The sequence below is a fragment of the Taudactylus pleione genome, unplaced genomic scaffold (genome assembly GCF_031769625.1).
Source record: "Taudactylus pleione unplaced genomic scaffold, aTauple2 ptg000559l, whole genome shotgun sequence".
Lineage (NCBI taxonomy): Eukaryota > Metazoa > Chordata > Amphibia > Anura > Myobatrachidae > Taudactylus > Taudactylus pleione.
The window spans coordinates 248821-273867 of record NW_028284961.1 but is presented as its reverse complement, the minus strand read 5'-3'; the positions used below and the strand labels follow the sequence as shown (position 1 = coordinate 273867).

Below are 25047 nucleotides of genomic sequence, written 5' to 3'. Positions count from 1 at the left end.
AACAGTACGCTCGTTGCGTACCGATGTTGACTAACCGCGCATGCGTCGGTGTTACACTGCGCATGTGCGTACGGCAGATTGCGAGCTTTTTTTCTCTCGTTCCTAAAATAGCGTACAGGAAGTGACATGTCAAATGTGATTGACAGAACAGGGCGTTTTTGGGTGTTGACGGGGGTGGAGATGGAAAAACGCAGGCGTGGCGAGGCGTTTTTGGGGCGTACATACATTAGCAGATGCGAACGTCAAATGTGTTCGGACCGTCACATACGTCACTGGAACATCCTCTTTCCCTTCAAAATGCTCGCACAGTTTAGGGTCTGGATTACTCGACCACATTGGCGATGGCCTTCTCCTCCGTCCCGGGACTCCATGATGTTGCAGCGATTAATCACGGGTGGTCACAAAAGCAATTAGTGTTGTATTGAAAACCGGCTTGGTATGTGTTTGGAAAGCAGTTTATTGGGATAGCACAAAACCGTACGCAGGTGGAAATCAAACCTGCTAATGTCAGGATTACACAGTCAATTTGCGTACATTTTTTGGGTTTTTTTTTAGCCTCAATTTGTTGTTTATGGCCTATTGTGACAATAATGTCATCATGTTTTAATTAGCTCCCCTTTTTTTTATTAATGTGGAATTTGCATCGTTATGTGATTTTTTAAACGTTCCTTCAAGAGGCCTTTTTTTTTTAAAAATGAAATGGTTTTTGGTGTCCTTTTTTGCCTTTTAGGCCAGGATTAAATGTAACCCATTTGTACAATAATGTCACAATACAATGTCAGATTTTTAACATAAATTTATTGTTTAAACACAAACCAATTGGCCTAATATTTTGTTTTGTTTTTTTCTGGCAAAGATACTTTTTATCAAAAATAAATAATCAATAACTGCTAACATAAACATACAAAAATAAATTAAAAACATTTCACAAGAAAGGAGAGGGAAGTTTTGACCAGAAAGGAATATGAGCCAAGCACAGAAGGAGTGTGGGAAAAGTCGCCATTGCTGTCACCGTTTTTTCGCCCGTTTGGATAGGGGAGGGTGGGCGCCAGACCGGGTCCGGGATGCCATCGGGCTGGCCTGTCCAGAGGCAGATGTTGTGGCCTCTGGACTAGGCACAGGGCTAGGCACATTTGGAGGATTGGCTGATGTTGTGCCAGAGGTGGAGGATCCTGATGTTCTGGCAGGAAGGGAGGTTGACTCCACCATGTGCTGGCAAACGAGCTGCTCCAGGGCATCGGCGATGCGGATGTTGGCCCTGGTATTTTCCGCCAGGGCCTGACCAATGGTCACGTTGGCCGCAGCATTTTGCTCCAGGGCCTCAGCCACCCGTATCAGACTGGCGTCCATCCTCTGCAGAATCTCCGTATGGAAATCCGATTTTAAATTGAGTTCTGTGAGGAGGCCCACTGCCTGCGAGGGTTCACGCCCTGGACTGGCTTCTGCAGGGTCCTCAGCCGGATGTACTGGTTCCTCCCCTGCAGAGCCAGCAGAAATTCTGCGGCCAAGGCTTCCCTCTGGAGCAGACTCATCCGCCTGTGTCTCTGTTGGAAAAATGAGAAAAGAGTCACATTAGAATCTACATATTGGCACAATAGCATTTCAGAGTTGGTGACATCACAATACTTACCTGGGCCAACATGAGGAGCCGCAAAGTCTGGCATGTCCGTATCCATGTTGGACACGCCAAACACCTCCACAGGCTGCACACACCCCTGTGCCAGCTCTTCTAAATCCGTCAACTCCAATGACACAGGGGTGGGACCCCCACCTGTCCCCCTTGCATGCCTAGCCCTGTCCGCGAGTTTTTGCTTTAGGCAATATTTGAAGTCGCCCCATCTGTGGGGAAAAATGGAAGCCATTATCCTTTGGTTTAAAATGGGGTTTGTTTTTAGGGGGGGCAAGGGTTTACTTACCGCCATTTGACATCCCGGGCTAGACGGACATAATCACCCACTCTATTGACAGCAACGGCTACCTCTTCCCACATTCTCCACTTCTGGCTTAGACTCATATTCCTGTCTGCCTGTGGCAGGATGTCCACACACTTCTGGATCAAAACCTCCATCTCCTTTCTTGTGAAATGTGGCTGCCTTTTTTTTTTGCCCGCTTTGGCAGGAATACTGGGCCCAGCAGCCTCTTCCATGTCATCCTCCTCACCTATTTGTGTAAATTTACAGAATTCACAAAATCACAACTTGCCTAATCTTATGTTTCAAATTAATCGTTGATAGAAAATGCATGAAAGACTTACCGCCTGACTCTTGGCCATTTTTTCCCTGGTCTGTCGCCATGTCTGAGGTCCAAACAAGAAATACACCAGAATTTGAATGTGTTTTCGTGACGCATTTATACATGCGTCCTTATTTTGCGGCCGCATCATTGATTGTGCGGCCCTATGATCACTCCTTAATTTGTGCGGGAAACGAAACACTATTTATGGCTTGGTGTGTCTCATGTCGAGGTGGCGTTTTTGGATTGTTGGAGGTTATCTTGGCTGGAGTTTATTGATTGCGTAGAAAGGAGTTGGCGGTTGGAGATTCGTTTGTTGGTTAGATTTGCGGTTTTTTTTCCGTTATCTTTGTTGGTTTATATTTTTGGGACCTCGTTTCTTGATTTGGTAAGTTTTGTGAAGTCTAACTTTTGTTCAGTTGTTGTTTCATTGTGTTTCGTATATTTTGTAATTTTTGGATCCCTAATTTTTTTCTATTTTAGATTTTGTTTATTTTCGACCCCAAAGACCTTTTGATTTTGCATCTTAGATATTTGCTCTTGGTAAGTCCATTTTTTATCTTGTATTAGCGAACTAATTAGCGCATTTTTAGTAGTTACTCTTGTGACTTGTATTAGCGAACTAATTAGCACATTTTTAGTAGTTACTCTTGTGACTTGTATTAGCGAACTAATTAGCGCATTTTAAACAGCTTAATAATCATTCTAACTTTTTGGTGGTTTATCTTTCGCTTTTTGAGCCAACATTTCGACCCGTTTTGATGTACTGTGTTAAATGTCGCTTTGCGGTTTTGCTAAATGGGTGTTTGGCATATTTTAACTTGGGTCTAGCACAAAATTTTTAAACAAAAATGCACAGAGTGAAATGTGTCAAGTAATTTTGGTGTTTATTTTCAGTTTGGACGTATCATGACAATACCCCGGCATGTAAGCAGCAATGGATGGTATCATCAAGCTAAGTTGTTTTAATATAGTTTTGGGGTGGGTCAAAAGCCTTACTTTGAAATCTTTGAATTTCAGGTTGATCTGGGGCGGATTGTTCTGGCCATGCTCCCGGAAGCCGACCAACCTCAATCTCATCCCAGGTGTAGGCATCGTAGGCATGCAAGGCCCCAGATATTTCGAACACGTGTCACCCTTTTTGGAATGCCCGATGATGAGGTTTTAAGACGCTACCGTCTACCTCCCAAAATCATCATAGACACTCTCTCATTAATAGAAAGTGATCTTGAGCGGCAAATTGACAGTCCAACAGCAATACTACCACTGACGCAATTTATGGCGGTGTTACATTTCTGTGCCTCAGGATCGTTTCAAACAACGGTGGGAATAGTGGCGGGCATCTCCCAATCCTCCTTTTCCCGGATCCTGAGGGCAGTGATGGAGGCACTTTTCAAGCACCTCCATCATTTTATTCAAATGCCTTTGGATATGGGTGCCCTTAGTGGCACCCCACACATCATAGGGGTTGTGGATGGTACTCACATACCACTTCAGCCTCCAGCACGGCTGGAGCCAATATTTAGAAACAGGAAGCACTATCACTCCCTGAATGTAATGGTGGTATGTGATGCCTCCCTCCAGATCCTGTCCCTGAATGCTAAATTACCAGGAAGTGCACATGACTCCTTCGTCATCCGGCAATCAGGGATATGGCAGAAATTAACCAACCTACAAGCTGGTGATGCGTGGCTTCTGGGTAAGTGGAGACCTTTAGTACATAACAATGTTAAGCTTGATACACAGTGTTCCTGATGTTGTCTCTTATTTTTCACAGGAGACAGTGGATACCCTTGCATGTCCTGGCTGCTCACTCCTTATTTGGCTCCCACACCAGGCCCCCAAAGTGAGTATAATTCCGCACTTACAGCCACCAGGCAAGTGGTGGAGCGCTGTATCGGTCTTTTAAAAGGCCGATTCAGATGCCTCCACCGCTCTGGTGGCGAGCTCATGTATTTGCCGGATATGGTGTCGAAAATTGTGGTCCTGTGTGGGATATTTCACAACATCGCCATAAGGAGTGGTGTCCCAATGCAGCCAGAGGATGCCTTACCTGAGGATGGCCCCCCCGAGGTTGGTCGGAGGTCAGTATGTGGGGGGGCCATACGCGATGATGTGGTGGCCAGATTTTTTAGGTAAGTTTGACCAAAACTACAGTGTTTATACCTAATGTGTTTGTGTTTGTTTGCGAACATCTAATTTATTTTTCTTTTTTTCACCATCTTCTGTTTGTTCACATAATCTTTGCCACTCCAACGCTCACTACTTCCTGCTACCCTTACCAAACCTGGATCTGGTGATTTTGGGCATATATTCTGGAACCCATATCGCAACGCCATGTTTGTGGAATCATGTTGGCATGGTCCTTCGTCAACCAGTTCTTGATTGTTTTTTTTATTTAAATATTTTATTTGTATGTGTTGTATTTGAGATTATCACTGTTTTTTTTTTTTTGGGAGTGACCACTTTGATTTCTCATTTATGTTGTGAATAAATGTTTGGAGAGTGAAATGGTCTTCCTTTTTTTGGACGTTAACAGCAAGTGTAACCAGGTTAACACACCTTACATTTGACTAAGGGGTAATCCAGTACTGACACCAGTTGATGTAAACTGAAATATGTTTTCAGGTTCCCAACCCACACCAAAAGGAAGCCTGTCCAAACCTTTGGATTTTCAAGATTGGCCTAAGCAGCTTGCACACCAACTAGGAACCTGTAAAATGTCGAAATATCTAATTGACACTACACCCAAAAAGGGAAATGACATTGTTACTGTTATGTGTTTCTTGTGGCTGTTTAACATACAAATACAAAACACAATCTAACTTTTAAAAAAGGGAAATCCTTGCAGGAACAGTCTACTTATGTCAGGGAAAACTATTTTTGTTTTGGAAAAAAAGAATGAGCCAGAACGTATATTAGAACAAAAAAATGTATTTAGAAAACGAAAATAACAAAAAAACTACTGGCGAAGGATGCCAGACAGCCGGTCAAGGCCCACAAGAATGCCAATGACATGTTGGCGCATCTGGCCAACACATTCGTCCACCTCTTGTCGACGCCTCTGTTCCTCTGTGGGTGAGAAAAGTGTGTGGATTAATAAAACAATAGGGAATCCACATTAAAAAAACAAAAACACAACGAAATCACTCCTAAACCTAAAAAAAAAAACCAAAACAAAAAGGGGGTGCTGCCAAAAATACAAGGCCTATGTACAAATTCCCACAGGTGTGATATGTGTATGTTGAAATCAGCAGGAAGAGGTAAAGGCAAACTGCTAAATCACCAAAAGTAAACCAAACAAGCACGAATAAAGGCACGACACATGAGTACATACAAACAGTTTGTGGTTAAAAAAAATGTGAAAGAAAAACATACCGGGAGCCAAAACGGGAGCTCCGGAAGTCCCTCCATGTTCTTCCTCGGAGGAGCCTTCATTCCCCAAAGAACGGGGAGGGGTAATGACGGACTCCGGGGAGGGGGTAATTGGAAGAGGGGTGGGTGGAGGAGAGGGGGAAGTGGGACGGAGGGGAAGGAGGCCCGACAGTTCCGGGAGAGGGTCTTGGAAGGCTGGGGAGGAGTGGGGTATAGGGGAAATATTTGGGGTGGAGTGTTGGCTGGGGGTTGGGGATAGTGGCCGGGAACGCCGTCTGGCCGGACGGTGACGGCGTAGTCTTGGCTGTCCTCCTAAAATATGTCAAACAAATTGAGGTTAATTTCTGGGCAAATCCGGGGCCCAAATAAAAAAAAAAAAACCACCAACACAAAACATGCAAATAGGAGTAGAATGAAAAAAACAGAAATAGAGGGAAAACATGCACACGCAGATATGAGGACAAATAATAAATAGGACAGACAGGAAAACATGCACACGCAGTTTGCCCCACAAACACAAACATGAAAACCACAATACATAACACTTACTTTCCAGGATCTGCATGCGAAAGCATGCCAGCAAGCGGGGCGTTCGCCGTTGCAGGTCTGACCACCTGCGCTCCAGCTGCCCGATGTTGCGGCGTGAACCTAAGGACCGCAGGCGGGACCGTGCCTCCGCATACGCGGAGCGCTTCTGCCGGTTGGTGATGGGTGGAGGCTGGCTGGTGATACGGCGATCCATCACCTCCGTAAGCACCAGCAGCTCGCGCCTGGTGAATGCGGAGGCTTTCATGATGGCAATGGAGTTTTTCATACAAAACATTTTTGATAAAGTGTGCAATAAATTTCTGATTGGCTAATGTATTTTGGAAATTAACAGGAGCAATTTTATTGGTTAGTGTATGAGTCATGTGTTCAACAGGGCCAGAAATCTCTGGAGAGTTATGATAGGCTTGATGCAGTGACATGCGTTTGCAAATTTAAATAAAGAAATGAACCAAGGAAAATATGCGGGGATCCACAGCAATAAAACAATTGTTTAATTGTGGTTCACATGTTTTTTGAACAATAAAAGCGAATGTTCCATCCGTACGTATTCTGCGGGTAAACACAAACACGGACAAGAGTAAAGTTTCTTGCATTGTGTTGAAAAAAAAAAACAATTAAGCTAATTGATACATTGATTGACAGGATACGATTGAGGGAGGTAGGCAGAATAAAGGAGCAGGTAATCGACATCTGACAAGGCCACTTCCGGTTTCACTTGTGCGTGCGTTCCCTTCAAGCCATTTCGGGGATGTACGCTCGCTATTTCGCACGCTCATTAGTTAGAGGAGGAGTCGCCTGAGTTTAGGGAGGAATTTTAGATGCGAAAGAAAATACGAGCGAGCCATTGAATTTAAATAATTTTGTACGTACGCCTAACGTACGTGCGCCCGCCTGCGAGTGGGTCTGAATGAGGGCCCATGTCCCTTAAGTTATTATTATTATTATTAATTATTATTATTTTTGTTGTTTTTGTTTGTCTAAATCTCATGGTTAATAAATTGACTCTGTTTGAACAAAAATGAAACTGAAAGAATAGCTTAGCATGATGTATAGTCCAGAGTACAGGATATACAAGACAGACAGAGTCAGAGAGAGACTGAGACATGGAGCACAAACAGCTGAGAAAAAAGATCCTTAAATTCCGCCTCAAGGACTGTGCTCGGGGGAATCAGGGGTATAACCGGGTTCTCCTGCTGCTATTTGGTTATTTAGGTCATGGGAAATCCTCTCTGATCAACTCTTGTAAATACGCCCTGGAAGATAAAAAATTTATTGAACAAGCTGGGGCTCAATATGAAGATGGAGGAAAAACTGTGATAAGAAAATCATATAAACTCACCAGTAACATCACCATGGTGGACAACAGAGGGTACAATAAAATGGACAACTTCCAAAGAGCTGAAGTTTATGCCCAACTGGGTAAGTGGAAGCTGTGACTATAGTGACCATATTATAATTTTATTCACATCGGGCTGGTTCTAGACCATGTATAGTCAAGGCTGAAAGCTTTGGGTTAGATCAACATCTTAAAGTAAATACTGTAGAACATTTATAAAAATAGCTGTAGGACCACACAGCACCTCAACACACTGGTTACTGACACATATATACAGAGTTACACAGACAGATATATACACAGTTATGCAGACACATTATATATATATATATATATATATATATATATATATATTGGCACAGTCGTGTGTATATATACATAGGCACAGTCATGCCCTTATATTAAGGTTGCATCCATAGAGAATTCCAAAGGGGGGGCAGGGTGTTCAAGGGGCTACACCTCAAAACATATAAGAGGTATGGATCTGAAATTTGGCCTTGCCGGGTAGAACTGTCGCTCGGTGCTGCTTGCCAAATTTCAGGGCAAAAACATAAAAAATGAGGACATGGGAGTAATCTAAATCTCCAACTGTCACTTTTTTCTGACATTGTCAATTAGGAACTTTTTTTCTGCTATAGTCTATGGGGGATATTTGGGAAGGCAAAACTCAGGGTAGGGGTGGAATTTAGACTTGGGGTTTGTTTTATTAGGTAGTTATTGTGCCAGGGTACGTGCTTTTGGGGTTCAGGTGAATTAAAAAGTTACAGTTTTTAAGTTATTAGCTCAGATATGTCCCATTGTACAGATAGGCAGTTTCAACTTGTTGCGCAGCTGCAGTAGGTAGCAGGTCACGCTGCCACTCAGCAGTCTGTCACGTGGCTACACAGCAGCAGCGTCGCCCTCCCTGGCAGCTGTCCCGCCCAGCAGCTTTAGCCCATGCCCCGCCTCCTGCGATCACCACTCCCTGCGCTCCTCAGTTGAAACAGACGCTCTCGGGGGGTTGGCTCGTGATTACCTGAAGGTCATTTCTCCTAAAAATGTGGTGACAGCAGCTGTAATGCACATCCTCTTCTACCAGCAGCAGAGCCAGCCAGTACACACACCGGGCGCCATATTCAGGGGGAACATGGCACCCGACGTGTGTAATAGCCGTAATTTAATTTGTGTAATGTAATCTGCTCCCTGTGCAGACAAGCAGCTGCCTTCCGGCATGCTGGAGTAGAGGGGGAGGAGTCAGTGGAAAGGTGGCAGCGCACAGGCAGTCCGTGGACTCTGCTGCCGCTGGGCAGGGAGTGAGGTCTGAGAGACAGTGTGACTGTGAGCCGAGGATGACAGGCAGAGGAGACATCACCTCCCCAAAGGCAATGTAGTAAGTGCGCCCCTGCCTACCATCACCCCCTCATAGATCCATCATCGCACCCATACTAAGAGGCCCCCGGAGGCCGGTATGCACTTCCAAGCTGCTCTACACTGTGCTGCCTGCGTTTCCCCTCTGCCCAGGGCACCTCTCTGCACCAAGGCCAGCATGGATCTGTGTGTCACACCCCCGCGGGACTCGGCTCATGAGTAACTGCTCTGCCCGTCCCCCACCTCCCCCTCCTCCTGCAATGCAGCCGGACACGGAGCTGTGAAAAGAATCACAGGTATTGTGACACGGGTCAGTGACTAAGGGGCAGCATAGACAGCACTGAGGAGTGTGAGAGAGGTGTCTGTGTGCAGTGTTATGGCAGGAAGCAGTCCTGCTCACATGAGACTCAGGAACGGTGAGTCCATGGTTAGGACTAGACTATACAGCGCTGATGGACCTGTGACGTCACACCCATGTGACCCGGCCAGAAAGGGGGAGGGGCGGGGATGCTAACAGGGGACCAAAAGTATCCCCTCGCGGGCTCGTTACGCTCGCCACAATTATTTATTCCCCCTCTGTGCCCTAGTGGATGGTAACACAGGAGCGGCCCAGCCTCCTGCAGCGGTCACGTGGTGGATACATTACAGAGGTACATCAGCCACAGAGGAAATTTCAGCAACCGTGAGCCCATGGCTGTATCTTCACTAGATCCGACACCCTGCAGCTCACCCCGAGGTGTCACCATGTAACCCCTACCCCTGTGTGTGTGTGTGTCACCATGTAACCCCTACCCCTGTGTGTGTGTCACCCTGTACCCCCTACCCCTGTCTGTGTGTCACCCTGTAACCCCTAAATCTGTGTGTGTGACACCCTATACCCCCTACCCCTGTGTGTGTGACACCCTGTACCCCCTACCCCTGTGTGTGTGACACCCTGTACCCCCTACCCCTATGTGTGACACCCTGTACCCCCTACCCCTGTGTGTGTGTCACTCTGTACCCCCTACCCCTGTGTGTGTCTCCATGTACCCCCTACCCCTATGTGTGACACCCTGTACCCCCTACCACTGTGTGTGTCACCCTGGACCCCCTTACCCTGTGTGTGTGACACCCTGTACCCCCTACCCCTGTGTGTGACACCCTGTACCCCCTACAACTGTGTGTGTCACCCTGGACCTCCTAACCTTGTGAGTGTGTGTGTGTCACCCTGTACCCCCTACCCCTGTGTGTGTGTGTCACCCTGTACCCCCTACCCGTGTGTGTGTCACTCTGTACCCCCTACCCCTGTGTGTGTGTGTCACTCTGTACCCCCTACCCCTGTGTGTGTGTCACCCTGTACCCCCTACCCCTGTGTGTGTGTCACTCTGTACCCCCTACCCCTGTGTGTGTGTGTCAGCCTGTACCGCCTACCCCTGTGTGTGTGTCTCCCTGTACCCCCTACCCCTATGTGTGACACCCTGTACCCCCTACCACTGTGTGTGACACCCTGTACCCCCTACCCCTGTGTGTGTGTCACCCTGTACCCCCCTACTCCTTTGTGTGACACTCTGTACCCCCTACCTCTGTGTGTGACACCCTGTACTACCTACCCCTGTGTGTGTGACACCCTGTACCCCCTACCTCTGTGTGTCACCCTGTACCCCCTACCCGTGTGTGTGTCACTCTGTACCCCCTACCCCTGTGTGTGTGTGTCACTCTGTACCCCCTACCCCTGTGTGTGTGTCACCCTGTATCCCCTACCCCTGTGTGTGTGTCACTCTGTACCCCCTACCCCTGTGTGTGTGACACCCTGTACCCCCTACCCCTGTGTGTGTGTGTCACCCTGTACCCCCTACCCGTGTGTGTGTCACTCTGTACCCCCTACCCCTGTGTGTGTGTGTCACTCTGTACCCCCTACCCCTGTGTGTGTGACACCCTGTACCCCCTACCCCTATGTGTGACACCCTGTACCCCCTACCCCTGTGTGTGTGACACCCTGTACCCCCTACCCCTGTGTGTGTGACACCCTGTACCCCCTACCCCTGTGTGTGTGACACCCTGTACCCCCTACCCCTGTGTTTGACACCCTGTACCCCCTACAACTGTGTGTGTCACCCTGGACCTCCTAACCTTGTGAGTGTGTGTGTGTCACCCTGTACCCCCTACCCCTGTGTGTGACACCCTGTACCCCCTACCCCTGTGTGTGTGTCACTCTGTACCCCCTACCCCTGTGTGTGTGTCACCCTGTACCCCCTACCACTGTGTGTGTCACCCTGGACCCCCTAACCCTGTGTGTGTGTGTGTGTGTGTGTGTCACCCTGTAACCCCTACCCCTGTGTGTGTGACACCCTGTACCCCCTACCCCTATGTGTGTGTGTGTGTGTGTGTGTGTTTGTGTGTGTGTGTGTGTGTGACAGGCTTAACCCCTACCCCTGTGTGTGTGACACCCTGTACCCCCTACCCCTGTGTGTGACACCCTGTACCCCCTATCCCTGTGTGTGTGACACCCTGTACCCCCTACCCCTGTGTGTGTGTCACCCTGAACCCCCTACCCCTGTGTGTGTCACCCTGTACCCCCTACCCCTGTGTGTGTGTCACCCTGTTACCCCTACCCCTGTGTGTGTGACACCCTGTACCCTCTACCCCTGTATGTGATACCCTGTATCCCCTACCCCTGTTTGTGTGACACCCTGTACCTCCTACCCCTGTGTGTGTGTGACACCCTGTATCTCCTACCCCTGTGTGTGTGACACCCTGTACCCCCTACCCCTGTGTGTGACACCCTGTGCCCCCTACCCCTGTGTGTGTGTCACCCTGTACCCCCCTACTCCTGTGTGTGACACCCTGTACCCCCTACCCCTGTGTGTGACACTCTGTACTACCTACCCCTGTGTGTGTGTGACACCCTGTACCCCCCACCTCTGTGTGTGTGTGTGACACCCTGTACCCCCTACCCCTGTGTGTGTCATCCTGAACCCTCTTCCCCGGTGTGTGTCACCCTGTACCCCCTACCCCTGTGTGTGTGTCACCCTGTTACCCCTACCCCTGTGTGTGTGACACCCTGTACCCTCTACCCCTGTGTGTGATACCCTGTACCCCCTACCCCTGTGTGTGACACCCTGTACCCCCTACCCCTGTGTGTGTGTCACCCTGTACCCCCCTACTCCTTTGTGTGACACCTTGTACCCCCTACCTCTGTGTGTGACACCCTGTACTACCTACCCCTGTGTGTGTGACACCCTGTACCCCCTACCTCTGTGTGTGTGTGTGACACCCTGTACCCCCTACCCCTGTGTGTGACACTCTGTACCACCTACCCCTGTGTGTGTCACTCTGTACCCCCTACCCCTGTGTGTGACACCCTGTACCACCTACCCCTGTGTGTGTCACTCTGTACCACCTACCCCTGTGTGTGTCTCACTCTGTACCACCTATCCCTGTGTGTATGACACTCTGTACCCCTTACCCCTGTGTGTGTGTGTCACCCTGTACCCCCTACCCCTTTGTGTGTGTGTCACCCTGTACCCCCTACCCCTGTGTGTATGACACCCTGTACCCCCTACCCCTGTGTGTATGACACCCTGTACCCCCTACCCCTGTGTGTATGACACCCTGTAACCCCTACCCCTGTGTGTGTGACACCCTGTACCCCCTACCCCTGTGTGTGACACCCTGTACCTCCTACCCCTGTGTGTGTATGACACCCTGTACCCCCTACCCCTGTGTGTGTGACACCCTGTACCCCCTACCCCTGTGTGTGACACCCTGTATCCCCTACCCCTTTGTGTGTGATACCCTGTACCCCCTACCCCTGTGTGTGTGAGACACCCTGTACCCCCTACCCCTGTGTGTGACACCCTGTACCCCCTACCCCTGTGTGTGTCACCCTGTACCCCCTACCCCTGTGTGTGTCACCCTGTACCCCCCTACCCTTGTGTGTGTCACCCTGTACCCCCCTACCCCTGTGTGTGACACCCTCGACCCCCTACCCCTGTGTGTGACACTATTAATGTCAGTGGGACCTGGGTAATTAGTTTTTGTATTTTGCCAAGAACCAGGATTTGACTACTTTAGAAGGAAGAGGACAGATCTACACATAGGAGGAGGTGAGTATGGAATTTATATTACAGGTACACCTTTGTATTACCTACTGGAGAAGAGGACAGATTGGCTTCAGGGATACTAGGTGAGTATGTGAGATAGTGTGTGCATGTGTGAGTACATGTATGTTTTTATAAAATTATACTGTTCTACAGTGAGTGTTGTGTGTTTTTTTAATATTGCTTTTGTTGTGGAACTACAGCTACCAGCACGCCCATAATGCCAGGGGTTCAGGGGATAGCCCCGGGCTATCAGCCTGGGCCTGGGATGCCCTGAGGAGGGGGGACCCCTTTATTGTGGGGACTGCACAACCAGTACTGGGGCTCCAAAGCCCAGCCCTGTTTGTCTTCTAGGGGATGGGGCTCTGCCTTTTGTTTTGTTGTTTACACTTTCAATTTTTAACAGATGCGTAGATGGATCTCGCTGCTGCATTCGTGCATCTGTGACTTATTGGTTTGATTTTCTGAGATGCATGCGCACTACCAATGAGCCCTCTGTCACCCACTGATGCCCCCTTTGCACTACACCGCTGCCACTGCTCTGCACCACTGCTGCTGCCGCTACCCCACATGCCTGCAGCCGTCTTGCACTCTGCACCTCCCAAACCAACCTCCTGTGTGCTGTCCCCTCTTCCACCTGCGTTAGTGTACCATTTTGTTGCCCTCCTCCCCTGCAGGTGGCCCGGTTTCCTCATCCAAACTCTGATAGTTCATACATTTTAAAAAAGCTATGAAATTCCATAGACAAAAAAACCTTACGGTTTCATATGTCCCATTAAGACTGCTTAGACATGATCTGAAAATTCACAAAACCTATTGATTTTCTGCCACTCAAACTTCAATAAGCAATGAAATAGACGTGTTCCTTGCGCAATACAGATATGGTATGTCATCACACGCTGTGGTTAACTGCAGATTCAGCACTCTCACAGAATGAGATTGCTGTCACTCACAAAATGGTGGAGCTGCTAATTCACTGAATTGTGTGCTCGTCCATTAAGGCGTCAGCGTTAATGATCGTAATTTCATTGCTTTTTGAAGTTTGAGTGGCAGAAAATCAATAGGTTTTGTGAATTTTCAGATCATATCTAAGCAGCCTTAATGGGACATGTGAAACCGTAAGGTTTTTTGTCTATGGAAAAAAAAAATATATATATATATATAATAATATACAGATCATCCATGCCAACTTCCTGCAATGGCTGGAAGGCTCCCAGAAATTGGGTGGTGCTCCTGTCCCAAACAGCAGAGGGAAAGTCTCCTGGACTGGCTGCCATCCCCCCACACTCCACTCCACCTAATGTGTGTATAACCAACCCCCTTAATGTGTCCAGCCAGCCTCCACTTTCATGTGTGTCCAGCCAGCCCCATCTGTGTGTCCAGCCAGCTCCCCCCCTTTCATGTGTGTCCAGACAGCCCCCATCTGTGTATCCATCCAGCCCCCCCCTTTCATGTGTGTTCAACCAGCCCCTGTGTGTGTGTATAACCAGGCCCCCCTTTCATGTGTGTCCAGCCAGGCCCCCCTTTCATGTGTGTCCAGCCAGGCCCCCCTTTCATGTGTGTCCAGCCAGCCCCCCTTTCATGTGTGTCAGCCAGCCCCCCCTTTCATGTGTGTCCAGCCAGCCCCCATCTGTGTCCAGCCAGGCCCCCCTTTCCTGTGTGCCCAGCCAGCCCCCCATTTCTCTGCGTCCAGCCAGGTCCCCTAATGTGTGTATAACTAACCCCTTAATGTGTCCAGCCAGCCCCCCCTTTCATGTGTGTCCAGTCAGCCCCCATCTGTGTGTCCATCCAGCCCCCATCTGTGTCCAGCCAGCCCCAATCTGTGTGTCCAGCCAGCCCCCATCTGTGTGTCCAGCCAGCCCCCCCTTTCATGTGTGTCCAGCCAGCCCCCCCTTTCATGTGTGTCCAGCCAGCCCCCGTCTGTGTGTCCAGCCTGCCCCTGTCTGTGTGTCCAGCCTGCCCCCGTCTGTGTGTCCAGCCAGCCCCGTCTGTGTGTCCAGCCAGCCCCACCCTTTCATGTGTGTCTAGCCAGCCCCCCCTTTCATGTGTGTCCAACCAGCCCCGTCTATGTGTCCACCCAGGCCCTCCTTTCATGTGTGTCCAGCCAGGCCCTCATTTCATGTGTGTCCAGCCAGCCCCCCTTTCATGTATGTCCAGCCAGCCCCCCTTTCATGTGTGTCCAGCCAGCCCCCCCTTTCATGTGTGTCCAGCCAGCCCCCCATTTCATGTGTGTCCAGCCAGCCACCTTTTCATGTGTGTCCAGCCAGCCCCCCCCTTTCATGTGTGTCCAGCCAGCCCCATCTTTGTGTCCAGCCAGGCCCCGTCTGTGTGTCCAGCCAGCCCCCATCTGTGTGTCCTGCCAGCCCTGTCTGTGTGTCCAGCCAGCCCCCTTCTGTGTGTCCAGCCAGCCCCCATATGTGTGTGTCCAGCCAGCCCCCATATGTGTGTCCAACCAGCCCCAATTTGTGTGTCCAGCCAGGCCCCCCTTTCATGAGTGTCCAGCCAGGCCCCCCTTTCATGAGTGTCAAGCCAGGCCCCCCTTTCATGAGAGTCCAGCCAGGCCCCTTTTGTGTATCGAGCCCCCCCTCAATCCTCTTTTCAAGTCACAGCACTGTCTGCTGACAGTGCATTTGAACTTACAAGCTTTGCGTGCCAATGCAGTGCCATCACCTATCCGGAGCAGGACGGAACACAGCTGTTAGAGCCGCAGTGGGTCCTAGTGCTCGCCACTGGCTAAACCTAATCTGAAGGAGACAGCAGCAGTGCTGCTGCTGTTCTCTGTAAAAAATAAAAATGCCACAAACGACCTAGTTGTGTGGGGGAAAGTGGGCATGGGGTCGGGGAGGGCACTGCAAGAGTTGGGGCCCCCCTTTCTGCTAAGTGCCCAGGCCTGGGACTCCAGTGCCAGCAGTACCCCCCTGATGGCGGCCCTGGCTGTTGAGATGCCACTTGTCAGAATCCTGACACATAAGGAATGAAGGTGAGTGTAACCCTAACCCCTACCCTAACGCTAACTCTCCCCCCAATGTAACCCTTACCTCCCCTAACCCAGTGCCTTAGCCTAATGTTCCCATACCTTAAATCTAACACTCCCTCCCTGTTGCCTAAACCTAACCTCCTCCTAGTGCTTAAACTCCTCCTCCCCGCACCCTAATCCTAACCTTCCCAACGCTAACCCTCCCCCTATTGCCTAACCCCGCTACCTAACCATAAACTCCACCTAACACCCCGATACTTACTTTTGGGATGCCGGCAGTCGAGATACTGGTGCCAGGATCCCAACCTGTTGGGATTTCGGCACCAGTATTAAGACTGTCGGCATCCCGCATGCCGGAATGCCAACTACATTGGATATATATTGTGACAGTAGATTCTGTGTGGTGCAGTAAAGATCTGCCCACACAGGGTAGAAATACTAAATTTCTACTTCAGGGTCCATAAGGGGTCCACAGGGTTGACCTTGGGGTATAGCTGGATCTGGATCCACAGGCACCACACAGTTAAAGCTTTCACTGCTCCCAGAATGCACTTGGGTCCGTCCTTCTATATAACCCGCCCCCGAGCCACAGGCACCTCAGTTTTAGCTGGTGCCCGGCCGGAGTCAGGTCACCCTGTTGCAGTGGGGCTGCAGGAGCAGCCCCTAAGCTTTATTTTAAAGAGAAAATTAAAAATGTTTTTTCTTCTTTTTTTTTACACTATCAGAGCGGCAGCATCAGACTGTCCTTTAGGATGTCCACACTGCCATTCCTACTCCCCGCTGGCGCTGCGACGCCAGTACAGATCTGGGGATCGCGGCAGGACCCCAGAGTCTGTACTAGCTGGGCTCTGGGGACTCCCTTGGCTGCTGCCGGATCGCCAGGGATCAGGTAAGCCGCAGGTCACCACTAGCAGCGGCATGTGGATACTTTTAAAAGCAGTCAGAAGCCTCCGGTCTCTGGGGACAGACCGGAGGCACTAGCAGTGGCGGCGGGCTACCCCTCTCTGAGGAATACCCCGTGCGTCCGCTAGACCACCAGGGTAGCAGGCTGGAAGCGGGACCAGCAACCCGGGGGTTAATTGGTGGCCAGGGGAGGCAGCCTTCCCTGTCTAGCGGCTCCTCTCCTCTGCTCAGCGCGCCTTTCAGCACGCAGTCTGGCGTCGCTGAGCTGCTCCTATCTCTCGGCCACTCCTCCTCTGAGGTCTCCGGTGGCCATCTTTACTGGCAGGCATCGCAGAACTCCCAGGCGGTATCAAGTGGACTGGTCCCCCTGTGTACCTCTCCCCTGCTAAAGGACAGTGTACACAGCGCTATAGCCCTCCCAGACACTGAATCTGGGTGGTTGATTGTAGCGAAAGGTGCAGTGAGTACTAACTTTTCTGCATTTTATGTGACTATTGCTAGTGCTGCCTGTCTGTGACTTATTCTCCTTACTGTCAGCTTATACCTATCCCTTTCCTTCTCCTACGGCCCGGCAGGTGTGTGGGGGAAGGGCGTTTTTCTGGTAACCTCACTTATATAAATCACGGATTTGTGAGGTCAGTAACATACTGTTGTGTGCTACACAGTACCATATCTGGGCTGTTTGTGTTGCATACTGGTGAGTGTGCGGGTGTTAAGACCGTAATTCCTCTGTGATACGTATTCATTAAGTATTTACTGTATCATGTCTGATGAGGAGACTGAGTACCCCGGGGGTCCTGTGTTGTTTTCCTGCAGACGCTGTTCTACTGGAGTTGATAGGGAGGATTTATCTCAGGATGGTCTTTGCGGGCGGTGCCAACTGGTACCTGGTCCCTCTAAACCCCCTATGTCACAGGACCCTCTTTGGGCGATGTTTTCACAGGTGCTGGTGTCCATTGCGGATTGGTTATCGGTCCCATCAATGGTACCTTCTAGGGCGTGGCCCCAGTCCACCATCCCCCATTCCCCAGGTATTCCGCAAATATTGCAGTCTCCCCCCGGATCCCAGACTGTGGGTCCTTATACGGGGCTGCCTGTGTATGTCCAATCTCCCCCTGTGACGCAGCAGTCTGTGGTGCCTTTTCAGAGTTTTCCTCAGGCGGCTCCTCCACCTTGGGTGGATGTTCTCTCCAGCTCTGTACAGAGTCTGGTGGCTTCTTCTTCGGCATTTCAGTCAATGTTGCAAAACGATGTGCCACCAAAGACGTCCAAGCGTCATGCTGTGGGTTCACTGACTGTGCAGTTGTCGGACTCGGAAGTGTCTTCGGATGACGGAGAGATCCATGAGGACTCTGACTCTGATGCCATGGGGCAGGAGGTTGAGACTAGGTCCTCCATTAATGTTCCAGCATTAGTTAGGGCGGTGCGGGTTATCCTCCATATAGAGTATGATGCGCCGGCCCCTAGGTCGAAGTTCCCTAATTTTAAAAAAGCTAAGGTAACTCTGAATGTTTTTCCCCTGTCTGATCAAGTAACGGATCATATGGCGGTGGCCTGGCAATTACCCTGTAAGAGATTCCAACCACAGAAAAGGTTGGCGTCTAATTATCCTTTTTCTGAAGCTCATTGCAGGAAATGGGAGACCCCACCAGCGGTGGATTCCCATGTCACCCGCTTGATCAAAAGCATGATGCTGCCATTGCCGTCTATCTCTTCTTTAAAGGATCCTACGGACAGGAAGGTGGAGACTTGTTTGAAGTCCATTTACTCTCTTTCAGGGGCAGTGGCTCGCCCGTCCATGGCTATCTCCTGGTGGCTAAAGCCATTGAGAGCTGGGCCAATGCCTTGAAGGATACCTTTACTGACGATGCTCTGGATATCCAGAGAGCATTAGTAGGACAGATGAGGGATGCGGCCTCCTGTATTGGGGAAGCGTCATCGGATGCCAGCCTGCTAACTTCTAGGGTTTCGGCTGCGGCTGTGTCTGCTTGTCGGTCCCTGTGGCTGAGGTCCTGGAGGGCTGATGCAGACTCTAAAAAGGGTCTGGAGGCCTTGCCTTTTAATGGAGAATTGCTATTTGGTCCAGACTTGGACAAAATAGTAGATACCTTGGCTAAGTCCAAGTCGGCTTTCCTCCCTTTGGCCTCTGCGCCGGCTAATGTGAGGAGCAATGCTTTGCGGTCCTTTCAGGTTCAGGTTAAGGAAAAGGGTCAGTCCTTCCCGACACATTCGGCGACCAAGGCCGCTCCCAAGCCCAAGAAGCAGGCATGGAGTGCTCGGAACTCTTCTTCCAAGCAGGAGGATAAACCTGCTGCCTGATGGGACGGGCCTCCCTCTGGGGACCTCAAAGTGGGAGGCCGACTTCTCCAATACACCCAGTGTTGGCACAATTCCACCACGGATGTCTGGGTTCGAGAAGTAGTCTCTCTGGGGTACGCCCTGTCTTTTTGACTCAGGCCGCCCCACCAGTTTTTTTGCATAAGTCCTAATCTGGACAAGACCAAAGCTTTCCAGATTCAGGTAGCTATAGAATCCTTGCTACAAGCAGGGGTCATTGTTCCCATTCCACAGTCTCAATGCGGGACGGAGTACTATTCTACTTTGTTTCTGGTACAGAAGCCCAATGGTTCTCATCGCCCTATTCTAAATTTGAAGTCTCTGAACAAATACCTCAGAGTTCCCAAATTCAGGATGGAAATGTTACGTTCCATCATTCTGGTGATGGAACCCGGGGATTACATGGTCTCCCTGGATATACAGGACGCCTATCTCCACGTGCCCATAGCACCTGCACACCAGCGGTATCTGAGGTTTGCTATCCTGCAACATCACTACCAGTTTCGGGCGTTGCCTTTTGGCCTTTCCACAGCTCCAAGGGTGTTCACCAAGGTCATGGCATTTATGGCCGCCCACCTTCGGGGACAGGTTATACGGCTGCTGCCGTGTCTGGACAATCTTCTGCTGCTGGCGAGCTCCCCGGAGGTACTTCTTCAACATCTCCACTTGACCATTGCTTGTCTTCAAGCACACGGGTGGTTGATAAATTGGAAGAAGTCATCTCTGATCCCATCACAATGGATGGTCCATTTGGGAGCCCTTCTGGATTCTCGTCAGCAAAGGATTTTCCTGACTCCAGAAAAGGTGTCCTCCCTGCAACTGAGGATACACAGTTGCCTGATCAGTGCCAGGGTGTCGGTCCACTCGGCCATGAGAGTCCTTGGGTCCATGGTGTCGGCATTCGACATGGTGGAATTTTCCTAGTTCCATTCCAGGCCCCTGCAGGGGCAGATTCTATCGGAATGGAACGGGTTACCTCACCGGATCCGATCCCAGATGCTGGTCTTGTCCCCGGAAGTGCACCTTTCTCTAGCTTGGTGGCTTCAGCCAGCTCATCTCATCGAGGGTCGTCCCTTTTGGATCCCGAACTGGGTTCTGCTCACTACAGATGCCAGTCTCCGGGGTTGGGGGCAGTGACCAGCTCGTTGTCTCTTAAGGGCCATTGGTCTGCGGATGAAGCAGCTCTTCCCATAAACATGCAGGAGCTGCGGGCCGTGTACAGGGCTCTGCTGTCGTCAGGCACCGCTCTTCACGGAAGGGCAGTTCAGATGCAGTCCAACAACGCCAACACGGTGGCGTACATCAATCACCAGGGAGGAACTAGCAGTCGAGCAGCGATGTCGGAGGTGTCTTGCATCCTGGCTTGGGTGGAGTGCCACCTTCCTGCGATCTCGGCAGTCTTCATCCCGGGAGTCCTCAATTGGGAGGCGGACTTCCTCAGCTGTCACGACGTGCACCCAGGGGAATGGTTGCTACATCCAGAGGTTTTTCAACTTCTCGTGGACAAATGGGGACTGCCGGAGTTGGACCTGATGGCCTCCCGTCACAACTACAAGTTGCCCATGTACGGCTCAAGGACAAGGGATGCAGGCGCAAGTCTGGTGAATGCGCTGTTGGTGAATGGGCATTGCACCTGGCATACCTGTTTCCTCCGATCTCCCTGCTGCCTCAGGTACTAAGAAAGATAAAACAGGATGGAGGCACGTTTCTGCTGGTGGCTCCAGCGTGGCCCAGATGTCCTTGGTACTCCAATCACAGGAGCTTGTCCATCGATGCTCCGTACCTTCTGCCTCTGTGTCGGGACCTGCTGTCTCAGGGGCCCTGCCTTTACCCAGATCTGGGTCGGCTGTCTTTGACGGTGTGGCTCTTGAGACAGCCATCTTAAGGTCCCAGGGATTTTCAAGCTCTGTCATCAGTACCATGCTGAGGGCGCATAAACCTGCCTCCGCATGGAATTACCACAGAGTGTGGCACACTTACTTTCAGTGGTGTGAGTCCAGAAACTTTGATCCTCAGGTGTTCAGGGTTTCTAGGATTTTGGCATTTCTTCAGTCAGGTCTTGACCTGGGTTTACATCTTGCTTCCCTGAATGTTCATGTATCGGCTCTGTCTGTGTGGTTCCAATGTAGGATTGCTACATTGCCTTATGTTCACACCTTTTTCCAAGGTGTTCTTCAAATTCAGCCTCCTTTTGTGCCTCCAGTGGCTTCATGGGATTTGGCGGTGATTCTTCAGGTCCTGCCGGGACCTCCTTTTGAGCCTCAATTGGTTAACACTTAAGACTGTTTTTCTCCTGGCAATTGCTTCAGCCAGGAGGGTATCAGAGTTGGGGGCACTCTCCTGTAGTCCTCCTTCTTAATTTTTCACCAGGACAGAGCAGTGCTTCGCACTCGTCCTGAGGTTTTGCCTAAGGTAGTCTCTAAGTTCCACATCAATTAGGAACTTGTGGTGCCAGCTTTTCAGTCTCCTGATCTTACAGCTGGTGAGGCTTCGTTGGACGTTGTCCATGCTCTCAGACATTATGTTGACAGGACTGCTTCTGTTAGAAGGTCCGATTCTTTTTGTCCTCTTTGGTCTTCATAAGAGGGGTTGGCCTGCCAACAAACAAACTGTTGCCCATTGGCTTTGTTCTGTTATTCGTGAGGCTTATATACATGAAGGTTTACCTGTTCCGGTCTCGGTTAAGGCTCACTCCACTCGGTCTGTGGGTCCTTCTTGGACTGCTAGACATGGTGCCTCCGCTGTTCAGCTGTGCAAGGCAGCCACTTGGTCTTCCATTCAGACATTTTTGAGGTTTTATGCATTTGACACCTTTGCCTCTCTGGATGCATCCTTTGGGCGCAGGATTCTCCTTTCTGCACAGGAGCATCCCTGCCCTTAGTTGAACTGCTTTGGGACATCCCCATGGTCAACCCTGTGGGCTCCCTATGGACCCTGAAGTAGAAAACAAGAGATATGGTAAGAACTTACCTTTGTTATCTCTGTTTCTACGAAGTCCATAGGGTCCACAGGGTGCCCGCCCTGACGCACCTGGCTTCAAATGGGCTGTGTGGCTGGTCACCGGTTTTCCGTCTCCCATTTCTGTGAGTATGGTTTCTTGTGTGTTCCCATCTTCCTTCTCTCTGTTTAGTCTCCTCCTCCGGCCTTGGCTGCTTACCAACTGAGGTACCTGTGGCTTGGGGGCGGGGTATAGAAGAGGACAGACCCAAGTGCATTCTGGGAGCAGTGAAAGCTTTAACTGCATGGTGCCTGTGGATCCAGATCCAGCTATACCCCAAGGTCAACCCTGTGGACCCTATGGACTTCATAGAAACAGAGATAACAAAGGTAAGTTCTTACCATATCTCCTATCACCTATGGGCTGTCTTGTGGAGAGAGCTCAGGTGAGGGCTAACGAGGCAGACCTGCAGTCAGGCTGCATGTGGAATCAGTCCAAGGAGGACTGTGGCAGCTACAGAGCCCAGTGTGTCTGGAGGCCATTGGGGGCCTGAGTCCAGCTTTAGCATAGCTGTCTAAAGAACATGCTAAAGCTGTGATGTATTGATACTTTGATGCCTGTCGTGATAGGGGTAAAATCCTGACCGAAATGTCGACATGACATATTGAAGGATATGTAAGCATTAAAAATATCTGTTGCTGATACTTGCTCTGGTGAGTACCTCGTTTATTATTGATTGTATCTACCCAGATCATTTTGGTTCCATTGGGAAGCACCCTGCTATTTGATTACCTAAAGAGGATGGCTGGGTGTGGTTGGGTTCCTGTCAGCGAAATAATCTCTCTCCTCAGTGCCCACCCTCCTGTGTCTCTGGCAGCCGATGAACGGCTATGCGCTGCCGGGCACAGGGGGCAGAGCCGGAGCGGAGGCATTAGAGGCCGCTGTGGGCTGAGGTGACCAGGACGCGGTTGCTGGGAGCAGAAAGCGTGGATTTCCTGTGCTCCCAGGTCACAGGCAAGGTATCAGCAACCATCCCTGGCATCTCCGGCAGCTAAGGTCAGATCTGTGGAACCGGTCCACATCCAATAAGAGCAACTGTAAGGCAGGGTATTGGGGCAGCGGCAGTAGTGCTGTGCCAGGAGTAGGGATGTGCGCTGGACCATTTTTGCCGGATTTGGATATGGTTCTAATTCGTCGTCCGGCTTTGGATTTGGATTTGGATTTGGTTTTTTAGAAAAATTAACAAAAAAAGCTAAAATTACATAATTTTGGCTTTTTTTTCTTCCTAGAGTGTTATTAACTTCAATAACATTAATTTCCAGTCAGTTACAGTCAATTTAGACCAACTCACAGTTTAAGTTATAGTTTTCACCATTATTGGTCAAAGGTAGCAGTGAGCTGACTGGTTACCAAGAGACAGAGCAGCAGCACAACGACACAGACACCACAGTATAAAGCACATCTATGACACATTGCCACACAGCAGTGGCAGAAATGAGAGGTAGTGCAAGATGGAATTGTCCTTGGACCCTCCCACCAAGTGGGGTACGGCCAGCAGAGTCACAGTACTTGTTTACACAGGTGGCTACGGCCCAAGGAGTCACAGTGCACAATCTTATTCACATTACACCGCACATAGGGCCTGATTCAGAGCCGGACGCAATTAGCGCTCGCTCGTCCAGAAAATAGGGGTGGCTATTCAAATCAACCGTTCGCTCTTTGCGGTCTGTTCACGCCTCTAGGTCTGAACGAGCAAAAAAAACTTGCGGTCGTTTTTTGAAAAACTACGCCCCCTGGCCGCTCGCATCCTACGTCATGTCCGCTATTTATTAGATTAATCGAGTACATCGACCAGGGTATGAACTGCTCGCTATTCTTGGGGTTGGTTTTTGCTACCACAATTTTGTGAGCAGTTCTGGCTATAAAATAACCCAGTGACGTGGTCAATGACGCTGGTGTTTTAATTATGCACACCCATAAAACACCCGTTTTGACCTTTAAGCACGCCTGCGTTCGGATCTCCACTCCCCGTTTTCAAGCACCTTCCCCTATTACCACCCACATACGCCAACTCCTGTCACTCAAATTATCAGGCATTCGCTATTTTGCGAGTTCATGAATTTTGACCGCACTGACTGGTGGTTCGCGCATGTGTATAACGATCCGTACGCATGCGCAGTTGGGCAAACATTGCTCAGAGCGAACGAGCGGCCACTTGCGTCCGGCTCTGAATCAGGCCCATAGTGCCCTATTCACATTACACCATAAAGTAGAGTCTCTTATTTATGTTAGGACACACAGTTGTGCCCCTTTTACATAATGCTCACAGTAGTGACCCTTATACACAAAGCCCACAGTAGTAGGGCCCCTTATACAATGCCCACAGTAGTAGTGCCCCTTATACAATGCCCACAGCAAGAGTGTCCCTTACACAATGCCCCTAGCAGTGGTGTCCCTTACACAATGCCCTTAGTAGTAGTGCTCCCTATGGAGTGCCCTCAGTAGTATGCCCCAGTAGTAGTGTCCCTAGTAGTATGCCCCCAGTAGTAGTGCCCCCTGTAGTAGTGCCCCTAGTAGTATGCCCCCAGTATGCCCCTAGTAGTATACCCCCAGTAGTATGCCCCCAGTAGTTGTGTCCCTAGTAATATGCCCCCATTAGAAGTGCTTCCAGTAGTTGTGCCCCATTAGTTGCATCCCTATTAGTATGAACCCATTAGTAGTGTACCCAGTAGTATGCCTTCACTAGTAGTGTCCCCAGTAGTGTGCCCCCAGTAGTATGACCCCACTAGTAGTGCCCCTAGTATGCCCCCATTACAAGTGCCCCTTGTAGTATGCCCCATTACAAGTGCCCCTTGTAGTATGCCCCCATTACAAGTGTCCCCACTAGTTGTGCCCCTTGTAGTATGCTCCCATTAGAAGTGCCCCCAGTAGTTGTGCCTCTTGGAGTATATCCCTAGTAGTTGTGCCCCCATTA

General features: G+C 50.1%; 1 pseudogene; it reads left to right on the top strand.

The window, feature by feature from the left end:
- Nucleotides 1–7259: 7259 nt before the first annotated feature.
- The window catches only part of LOC148481833 (uncharacterized), an 84499-nt pseudogene continuing 66711 nt past the window's right edge, over nt 7260–25047 (top strand).